Here is a 10,328-nt window from a genome sequence, read left to right on the forward strand (position 1 = left end):
ATCCCAGCTACTCAGGAGGCTGAGGCAGGAGAATCTCTTGAACCCAGGAGGTAGAGGTTGCAGTGAGCTGAGATCATGTCACTGCACTCCAGCCTGGGTGACAGAGCAAGACTCTGTCTCAAATATATATATATATACACATATATATATATAAAAATACATATGATCTTTGTATTAGGGTTCCCTAGAGGGACAGGACTGATAGGATAGATGTATATATAAAGGGGAGTTTATGAAGGAGTATCGACTCACACGATCACAAGGTGAGGTCCACAATAGGCCGTCTGCAAGCTGAGAAGCAGGGAAGCTAGTCTGAATCCCAAGATCTCAAAAGTAGGGAAGCCGACAGTGCAGCCTTAAGTCTGTGGCCAAAGGCCCGAGAGCCCCTGGCAAACCACTGGTGTAAGTCCAAGAGTCCAAAAGCTGAAGAACTTGAAGTCCGATGTTCGAGGGCAGGAAGCATCTAGCACGGGGGAAAGATGAAGGCTGGAAGACTCAGCCAGTGTAATCCTTCCGTGTTCCTCTGCCTGCTTTATTCTAGCTACACTGGCAGCTGATTAGATTGTGTCTACCCAGATTGAGAGTGGGTCTGCCTCTCCCAGTCCACTGGTTCAAATATTAGTCTCCGTTGCCAACACCCTCACAGAGATACACCCAGGAACAATACTTTGTGTCCTTCAGTCCAATCAGGTTGACACTCAATATTAACCATCACAGTCTTTGATCTGAGCGACTCCAAACTGTCTACGTTATATGGAGAATGACTTCTTCCAATAGGTGAAGTCACTCTCCTATGTACAAAGCTGTAGCTTTACCCTCATATGCCCCAAAGTGGAATGTAATGAAGTCTCCATGCAAAACCATAGTCACAGCATTCATTTATCAAGAAGTAAGCACACAGCACACATGACTTCGCTGGTGGATTTTACCAAATATTTAAGGGGAAATAATACCTATTTTCTGCAATCTTTTCTGGAAGACAGAAGCAGGAGGAATACTTCCTAAGTCATTTGTCAGTGTCACCCTAATGCCAAAACCAGACAAAAACATTACAAGACGACTGACTATAGACCAATATCTCTCACATAGATGCAAAAATTACCAACAAAATATTAGCAAATTGAGTTCAACAATACGTAAAAAGAATTATAGGCTATCACCAACAGGGATTTATCCCAGGTATGCAAGACTGGTTCAATATTCAAAAATCAGCTAATGTAATCTGTTACATCAACAAGCTAGAGAAGAAAAATATTCAAAAATCAGCTAATGCAATCCATTACGTCAACAGGCTCGAGATGAAAAATCACGTGATCATATCAGTGGATGTAGGAAAGGCATTCGACAAAATCCAACTCTGCTCATTATTTAAAAAAAAGAAAAAAACTCTCAGTAAATTAGAACTAGGAACTTCCTCAACTTGATAAAGGATATCTACAAAAACTGAGCTGGGCCCGGTGGCTCATGCCTATAATCCCAGCACTTTGGGAGGCTGAGGCGGGCGAATCACAAGATTAGGAATTTGAGACCAGCCTGGCCAATATGGTGAAACCCTGTCTCTATTAAAAATACAAAGAGTAGCCAGGCGTGGTGGTCAGCACCTGTAGTCCCAGCTACTCGGGAGGCTGAGGCAGGAGAATTGCTTGAACCCGAGAGGCGGAGGTTGCAGTGAGCTGAGAACGCACCACTGCATTCCAGCCTGGGCGACAGAGTGAGACTCTGTCTAAATAAATAAATAAATAAAATAATATCTACAAAAACCAACTGCTAACATCATCCTTAATGGTGAGAAACTAGATGCTTTCCCCTAAGATGAGGAAGAAGGCCAGGATGTCCCCTCCCACCAATTTTCAACATCATACTGGAGGTCTTGGCCAATGCAACAAGACACAAAAGGGAAATAAAAGGTATACAGAATAAAAAGGAAGAAATAAAACTGTTTTTGTTCACAGATGACACAATCATCTATGTAAAAAAATCTAAGAGTTGACAAAAGGAAAAAACCCCAGAACAAAGAAGCAATTTCAGCCAAGTTTCATGATATAAGGTTAGTGTCCCAGCATCAATGGCTTTCATGTGTGCCAGCAAAGAACAATTGGAATTTAGAATTAAAAACATTTGAGCAAGACAGGAAGCAAAAAAAAGAAAAACTAATAATAAAATTAAATACACATTACCATTTATGTTAGCATCCCCCAAAATGAAATACTGAGGTATAAATGTAACAAAATATGTACAAGATCTATATGAGAAAAACTATAAAACTCTGACGAAAGATATCAAAGAACTTCATAAATGGGATGACATTCTATGTTTATGGACAGGAAGATTCAAATTTATTTTATTTTATTTTTGAGACGGTGTCTCCCTCTGTCACCCAGGCTGGAGTGCAATGGCGCCATCTCAGCTCACTGCAACCTCAGCCTCCCAGGTAGCTGGGATTACAGGTACACATCACCATGCCTAGCTAGTTTTTTTGTATTTTTAGTAGAGACAGGGTTTCAACATTTTGGCCAGGCTGATCTCAAACTCCTGACCTCAGGTGATCCACTTGCCTTGGCCTCCCAAAGTGCTGGGATTATAGGTGTGAGCCACTGCGCCAGGCCAGAAGACTCAATATTATTAAGATAGCAGTTCTCAATATTATCAAGATAGCAGCAGATCAAGATAGCCAACTTGATCTACAGATTCTACATAATAACACAATCTTAATCAAAATCCCAGGAAGTTATTTGTAGAGATTGATAAACTGGCTCTAAAGTTTATGTGGAGAGGCAAAAGATCCAAAATAGCCAACTCAGTATTGATGGAGAACAGTCGGAGGACTGATATCACCTGACTTCAAGGCTTACTCTAAAGCTATAGTCATGAAAACTGCATGATACTGGCAAAAGAATAGACAAATAGATTGATGGAACAGAACAGAGAGCCCAGAATATTAAAAGTAATATTTCTAATAGACCTGTATAAATGTGTCAACTGATCTTTGACAAAGGAGCAGAGGCTATGCAATGGAGCAGAGATAGTGTTTTCAACAAACGATACTGGGACAACTGGACATTCACACACAAAAGAAATAAATATATTTATATATAGACATAGACTTTATACCTTTCATAAAAACTCAGAATGAATCATAAACCTCAATAAAATGAAAATGAAAAACTGAAAGACCCAAGAAGATAACATAGGAGAAAATCTAAATGACCTTGGAGATGGTGATGACTTTTTAGATACGATACCAAGGGCATGATCCATGAAGGAAATAATTGATGAGCTGAACTTCATTAACATTAAAAACTACCTCTCTGTGAAAGACAATGGCAAGAGAATGAAAATATTTGCAGAAGTCCCATCTGATTAAAGACTGTTATCTAAAAATACACAAAGAGCCAGGTGCACTGGCTCAGACCTGAAATCCCAGCACTTTGGGAGGCTGAGGTAGGCGGATCACTTGAGGTCAGGCGTTTGAGAACAGCCTGGCCAACATGGGGAAACCCTGTCTCTATTAAAAACACAAAAATTAGCTGGGTGTGGTGGTGCATGCCTGTAATCCCAGCTACTCAGAAGGCCGAGGCAGGAGAATCACTTGAATCCGGGAGGCGGAGATTGCAGTGAACTGAGATTGCACCCCTGCACGTCAGCCTAGGCAAAAGAGTGAGATTCTGTCTCAAAAAATAATAATATTTAATTAATTAAATATACAAATAACTCTTACAACTCAACAATAAGAAAATGAACAACCCAATTTTTTAAATGGGTAAAAAAACTGAACATACATATCACCAAAGAAGGTATTCACATGGCACATAAGCATCTAAAAAGGCGTTCAACATCATGTCATTAGGGAACTGCAAACATCGCACAACCAATACACACCTGTTAGAATGACCACAATTGCCAGGCATTGTGGCTCACACCTGTACTCCCAGCACTTTGGGAGACTGAAGCAGGAGGATGACTTGAGCCCAGGAGTTTGAGACCAGTCTGGGCAACAAAGCAAGATCCCATCTCTACAAAATATTAAAAAATTATATGAGCATGGTAGCAGGTGACTGTGGTCCCAGCTACTCCGGAGGCTGAGGTGGGAGGATTGCTTGAGCCCAGGAGGTTGAGGCTGCAGTGAGGCATGATCCAGCCTGTACCCCAGCCTGAGCAACACAGTGAGACCCTGTCTCAAAAGAAAAAGAAAAAGAAAAAGAAAAAAAGAATGACCGAAATCCACAGCACTGAAAACTTCAAATGCTGTTCAGGATGTGGAGCAACAGGAACCCTCCTTCATTGCTGGTGGGAAGGCAACATGGTACAACCACTTTGGAAGACAATTCAGTAGTTTATTTTTTTATTTTTCTTGAGACGGAGTTTCACTCTGTCACCCAGGCTGGAGTGCAGTGGCGTGATCTTGGCTCACTGCAAGCTCCGCCTCCTAGGTTCACGCGATTCTCCTGCCTCAGTCTCCCGAGTAGCTGGAACTACAGGTGCCCGCAATTTGGCAGTTTCTTACCAAACCAAACCATACTCTTACTATGCAGTCCAGCAATCACACTCCTTGGTATTTACCCAAAGGGATGGAAAATGTTTTTGTCCACATGAAAACCTGCACATGGAGATTTATAGTAGCTTTATTCATAATTTATAGCAGCTTTATTCATAATTGCCAAAACTTGGAAGCAATCAAGATGTCCTTCAGCAGGTGAATGGGTAAATAATCTATGGTACATTCAGATGATGGAATATTATTCAGTGCTAAAATGAAATGAACTATACAGCTATGAAAATACATACAGAAAACTTAAATGCATATACTATGTGAAAGAAGACAATCTGAAAAGGCTACTTACCTCATGATTGCAATTATATGATATTCTGGAAAAGGTAAAATTATGGAGACAGTAAAAAGATCAGTGGTTGCCAGGCGTTAGGGATGAATAAGTGAAGCACAGAGGATTTTTAGGGCACTGAAACTATTTATTTTTCTGTATGATGCTACAATGGCAGAAACATTTATTTTATTTTATTTTTTGAGATGGAGTCTCGCTCTGTCGCCTAGGATGGAGTGCAGTGGTGTGATCTCGACTCACTGCAACCTCTGCCTCCCAGGCTGAAGCGATTCTCCTGCCTCAGCTTTCCAACTAGCTCCTCAGTCTTCCAAGTAGCTGAGACTACAGGTGTGCGTCACCACACCCAGCTAATTTTTGTATTTTTAGTAGAGATGGGGTTTCACCATGTTGGCCAGGCTGGTCTTGAACTCCTGACCCCAAGAGATCCACCTGCCTCAGCCTCCCAAACTGCTGGGATTACAGGCATGAACACCGTGCCTGACCAGCCGATACATTGTTGAATAGAGAATGAATGTCCAACGCCAAAAATGAACTGTAAACTCTGGACTTTGATGAGGATATGCTGATGTGGACGCATGGACTGTCACACATGTGCCCCCCTGCAGGGTGTTGATGGTGGGGGAAGCTGGGCGTATGGATATGTGTGTGTGGCAGGGAGTATATGGGAACTTTCTGTATTTTCCACTTAGGAAAATTCTGCTGTGAACCTCAAACTGCTCTAAAAGGTAAATTTTATTATTTAAAAGATGATTTTAAAATTAATATATTTAAATTTTTAAAAGAATTAAGCACACATTGTACTGAGGGGGTGGCTAGGGAGTCAACCGTCCGTCAGTTGCGAGGAAGGGGGAGGCCAGCAGGCAGGAAGGAACTGATGAGACAGCCCTCACCTGGCCGCCAGAATCCCAATTCCGTGAGGACTTCCTCATGTGACTCAGAGTCGGAGCCAGCAGAAGGCCCAAAAGCTACGACTCACCCGAAACCCACCAGGGACTATTGGCAAAGGATTCACCGGCCATGGAAGACGTGGGAGCGCTGTGGGGAGCGAGTGTCATCAACTGTGGAGATTGGGAAACCGGAAAGAGCAAAAGCAAAGTGGTGAGTGGGGAGCAGAGCTGCCCCAAACCGAAGGTCCGTCCTCCCCCGTCCACTTCCGACACTGAGCAATGGAGGGAGCGGGAAGACAGAGTCTGTGTGTGATGGACAGCTCCTCCCGAGGCAGAGGAGAGGCCTGATGCCTGGGGGAAGGCTGAGAGCTTGATACGCTGAAGGAGACCCGCAGATTGGAGGGAAGAGAGGAAGTGGGGACCCTGGTGGGAGGCGATGCATTAAAAGTAGGGCTGTCTGGGCCAGGTGCGGTGGCTCACGCCTATAATCCCAGCACTTTGGGAGGCCGAGGCAGGCGGATCACCAGAGATCAGGAGTTCAAGACCAGCCTGACCAACATGGTGAAACCCTGTCTCTATCAAAAATATAAAAAATTAGCTGGGCCTGATGGCACACACCTGTAATCCCAGCTACTTGGGAGGCTGAGACAGGAGACTCCCTTGAACCTGGGAGGCCATGGTTGCAATGAGCCGAGTTGGCACCACTGCACTCCAGCCTGGGAGACAGAGCGAGACTCAGTCTCAAATAAAATAAAAACAAAAGTAATAAAAGTAGGGCTGTCCGATTCAGCAAATGAAAATGTAGGAAGCTCAGCTTAAATTTCAGATTAACCACAAATAATTGTTTTAGTTTAAAGATATCCCATGAACTATTTGGAACATTCTTGTATATTTTTAAGTGTTCATCGTTTATCTGAGGTTCTCATTTAACTGGACATCCTGTGTTTTCTTGGTGAGCCCAGTCAAAACCACTGAAGCCCTGACTGCATGGGAGGAAGAGGCGTCCCAGGAAAAGAGAGGGCACCTGGGGACACCCTTCTCTAGCTGCCCCTTCATGAGTGGGACAGTTAGAAGGACAAGGACACAACCATCCATTTTCGTCAGCTCATTCCCTGGCTCCAAGTGGTCTGAATTCTGTCGCTTTGGCCCCTGGAATAAAAGAACTGACTCACCCTTCCCCGGGGTGCCAGGTGTGAGTTTGCTTGGAAGAAATAAGGGTGCAGACCCCCGTCCCCTGCTGGTGGCAGGCAGCCGGGACACCTTCAGTGGGCTCGGGAGTGGCAAAGGGAGCTATCTAGGGCAAAGCTTGGCTAAAGACACAGACTCCCTTGCCCATTCTTCCCTGCTTCAAAGGAGCCTTCCAGAAACTCCCCGCAGGCCTGAAGTAAATGGCTTAATGACTAAGATAATAAGTAACAGGTAACTGGCATGATACACACCTTTACGCATTTATTGGCACCAGAAAGTGACATGCTGTCCACTCATTAAAGTGTAGGGCACACCCATGGAATTTGTTTCCATTCAAATGCTTTGCATAATTTGGTGGCCAATTCCCCTCACAAGGGATGAAGGCAGGACTGGCTATGGCAGAAGCTTCAGATGAGGTCTCTGGTCAGAAAAGTTCCACCTCACATTGTCTTCATCATTGCTGTCTTCATCACTTCTGTGCTGTCTCAGAGCTCACGCCAAGTCACAGGTGACTTTAGACAGGCCATCTTGTTTAGGTCCACGCTTAAATTTGTCTTTATAAAACATGTGACATTTTTACCTCATATACACGCACCTTTAGAATCTTAAATAGCTGGAGAGTTTTCTCCAGGCACTTCTGGCTCCTGTTGGTTTGGTAACGTTACTCCTGCTAACTTTGGTCATCTCCAGTAATATAGGTGTGCGCACGTACATACACACATACGCGCACACACATATACACACACACACACATTCTCTCTCTTTCTTCTTTATTGTCCCCCCCACCACCACATGCAATCATAATGATACATTTTAGTTCCCAAATGCTTCTAATTTGTTTTGTTGTTGTTGTTTTGAGACAGGGGCTCGCTCTGTTGCCAGGCTGGAGTGCAGTGACGCAATCTCAGCTCACGGCAACCTCCACTTCCTGGGTTCAAGCGATTCTCCTGCCTCAGCCTCCTGAGTAGTTGGGATTACAGCCACATGCCACCACGCCCAGCTAGTTTGTGTATTTTTAGTAGAGACAGGATTTCACCATGTTGCCTAAGTTGGTCTCAAACTTCTGGCCTCAAATGATCCACCCACCTTGGCCTCTCAAAGTGCTGGGATTACAGGCGTGAGCCAGCGCACCCAGCCTCTGATTTGTGTATCCCATATTTTACAGATTTTTTAAACTAGTCAAATTTTACACTTTTTTTACTTCCAAAAATAATAACCAGCATTATATGTACATAAATGTCATGTACATATATGTGTGTACATGTGTCCTCCTCATATGTAGTAATTAATATTACATGAGCCCCTGTATTAGGTATCACCAATTTGAGGAAGTACAAAGCAAGAGAAGAACAACTATTTAAGAATTGGGTTTATATAACAGTGGTGTTATTGTCATTTTTGTCAACTGCTCTCCATTCATGCCTAATTGTAGTGCAGCTTCAGAACAATTATATCATTAAATTTACATTTTTTGTGACTTCAATACCGAATGCCATTTTCTTAACTTTCAGAGCCCACTGAAAGTTTCAGGGCCATCTGCTTATGTGGCCCACCATTGTCCCAGTCACTCTGCAAACGCATCAGTGCCCTCAGGTGGAGGGCTCCATGCTAGCTTCTGTGATGACAGAGGTGAATACTACTGACTGCTTGTCCTAGAGCACCTACAATGTAACAAACTTGTAAATAAAATAAGCACATTATTGTACAGCATGTTAAGTGTTATAACAGAAACACAAGTAAAGAGACCAGAAAATCAGCACCTCTGTAGGGAATCTGACGAAGTCATGGAGAGGTGCCACCTGAACTGGGCTTTGAGGAATGAATAGGAGTTTTCCAGGCAAAGGGACGAGGGGAAGAATCATGATGTGCAGACACTCCAGATGGAAGCAGGTGTGCCTGGGGTTAGCGAGCTGCTCTCTGTGCAAGGAGCACAGGATATGGAAGATGGGGCCGCGACCTGGAGCTAAGGTAGTTGGCTGAGGCCGTATCATGAAGACCCTTGCATACCGAGGTGGGGATTTCATCCCGGAGGTAGGAATAGGAGTAGCTTTGATTTGGGAGAGGAAGGCTCTGGAGATGGTATAAAAGGTTAGAGTTAAAAAAAATTTTTTTTAGTTCCATTTTTAGAAAATAAGAGAAGATAAAATAATATTTCATGAACTTTTTTCCATCTTAATAAATACATGTTTCAACAACGCTTCTGTAGCTTACAAAAAATAACACTATAGTGTTTAAGCAAACTGTTACATGGGGAGATTTTAGGTTATTTGTGTTTCATTTTGTCTTTTTCATCTAAATTGATGAAAACGATTTCATCTATTGTTATAAAAATTAGGCACAGATTCTTAATTACTTCCTTAAGATAAATCAGTCACGAAACTGCTGAGTTAAAGTAGGTACATTTTTCAGGCTTTAAATAAATCAGTTAAATTGTCCTCCAGAAAGGCTGTACCAATTTCTTTCCTCCTAGGAGTGTTTGAGAACGCCCGTTTGCCCAGCACCCAGTACGGATCAGTACAGACATACAATAAGCAATTTCTCACTGTATTAATGGACCTGTTTTTGTTAGTGAAATCACACATTCTTTTTCACTGGGCGGGGGAGGCGGTGGCGGGAGGAGAGGACATTTGTATTTCTTCTTTTGTGAATTACCTGTTGCCCTTTATCCATTTTTCCACTGGTGTGTTTGCCTTTTTTTTTTTTTTTTTCTTACTCTGTAAGAGTTCTCTATATTTAAGTGCATCCCGTTGTTGCTATATGCGGTATAAATAAGTTCTTTCAATTTATTATTTCTGTACATGTCTAACTTCAATCCCTGGGAGAAGACACAGGTTTGAATCCTTCACGGCACGTAGCTCAGTCTATCTTCTGAGGCAGGTGCTCAACATATTTGCCAAGATGAGCGAATTATTTTTGTCCAAGCTACCTTATGAAACTCATTCTGCCCCACTCCAGAAATGGAAGGGATCTGTCAAACACTCACACTCCCCTTGCTCACAGCAATGTCAACGTTGTCTCCTTGTTTCCTTCATTCATCTAACGAATGTTTACTGAGCCCCCGGCATGTGCCAGGTACTGTTCTTGGCACTAGGGAAACCGTAAAGGGCAAAATCTTTCATTCTAGTTGGGGGACACAGGTAATAAAGAAAACAAATAAAATACGTATGATGTTCAATTGTGATCAGCACTGTAAAGTACATCAAAGTACAGAAGGGGAGACTGAATTTGTAAGCAGCATGGTCACGGCAGACCTCGCTGAGAAGGGACGTAAAGGTGGAGGTAGAGGGTTAGCCAAGTGGATATGCAGAGGAGGAGGCTCCTGAGCAGACTGAGCAACGCACAGAAAGGTCCCAAGGCAAGAGCAGGCCCAGTGCATTCAAGGGACAAGAAAGACGTGTGGCTGTGGTGCAGT

The sequence above is a fragment of the Theropithecus gelada genome, chromosome 2, assembly GCF_003255815.1.
Source record: "Theropithecus gelada isolate Dixy chromosome 2, Tgel_1.0, whole genome shotgun sequence".
Taxonomy (NCBI): domain Eukaryota; kingdom Metazoa; phylum Chordata; class Mammalia; order Primates; family Cercopithecidae; genus Theropithecus; species Theropithecus gelada.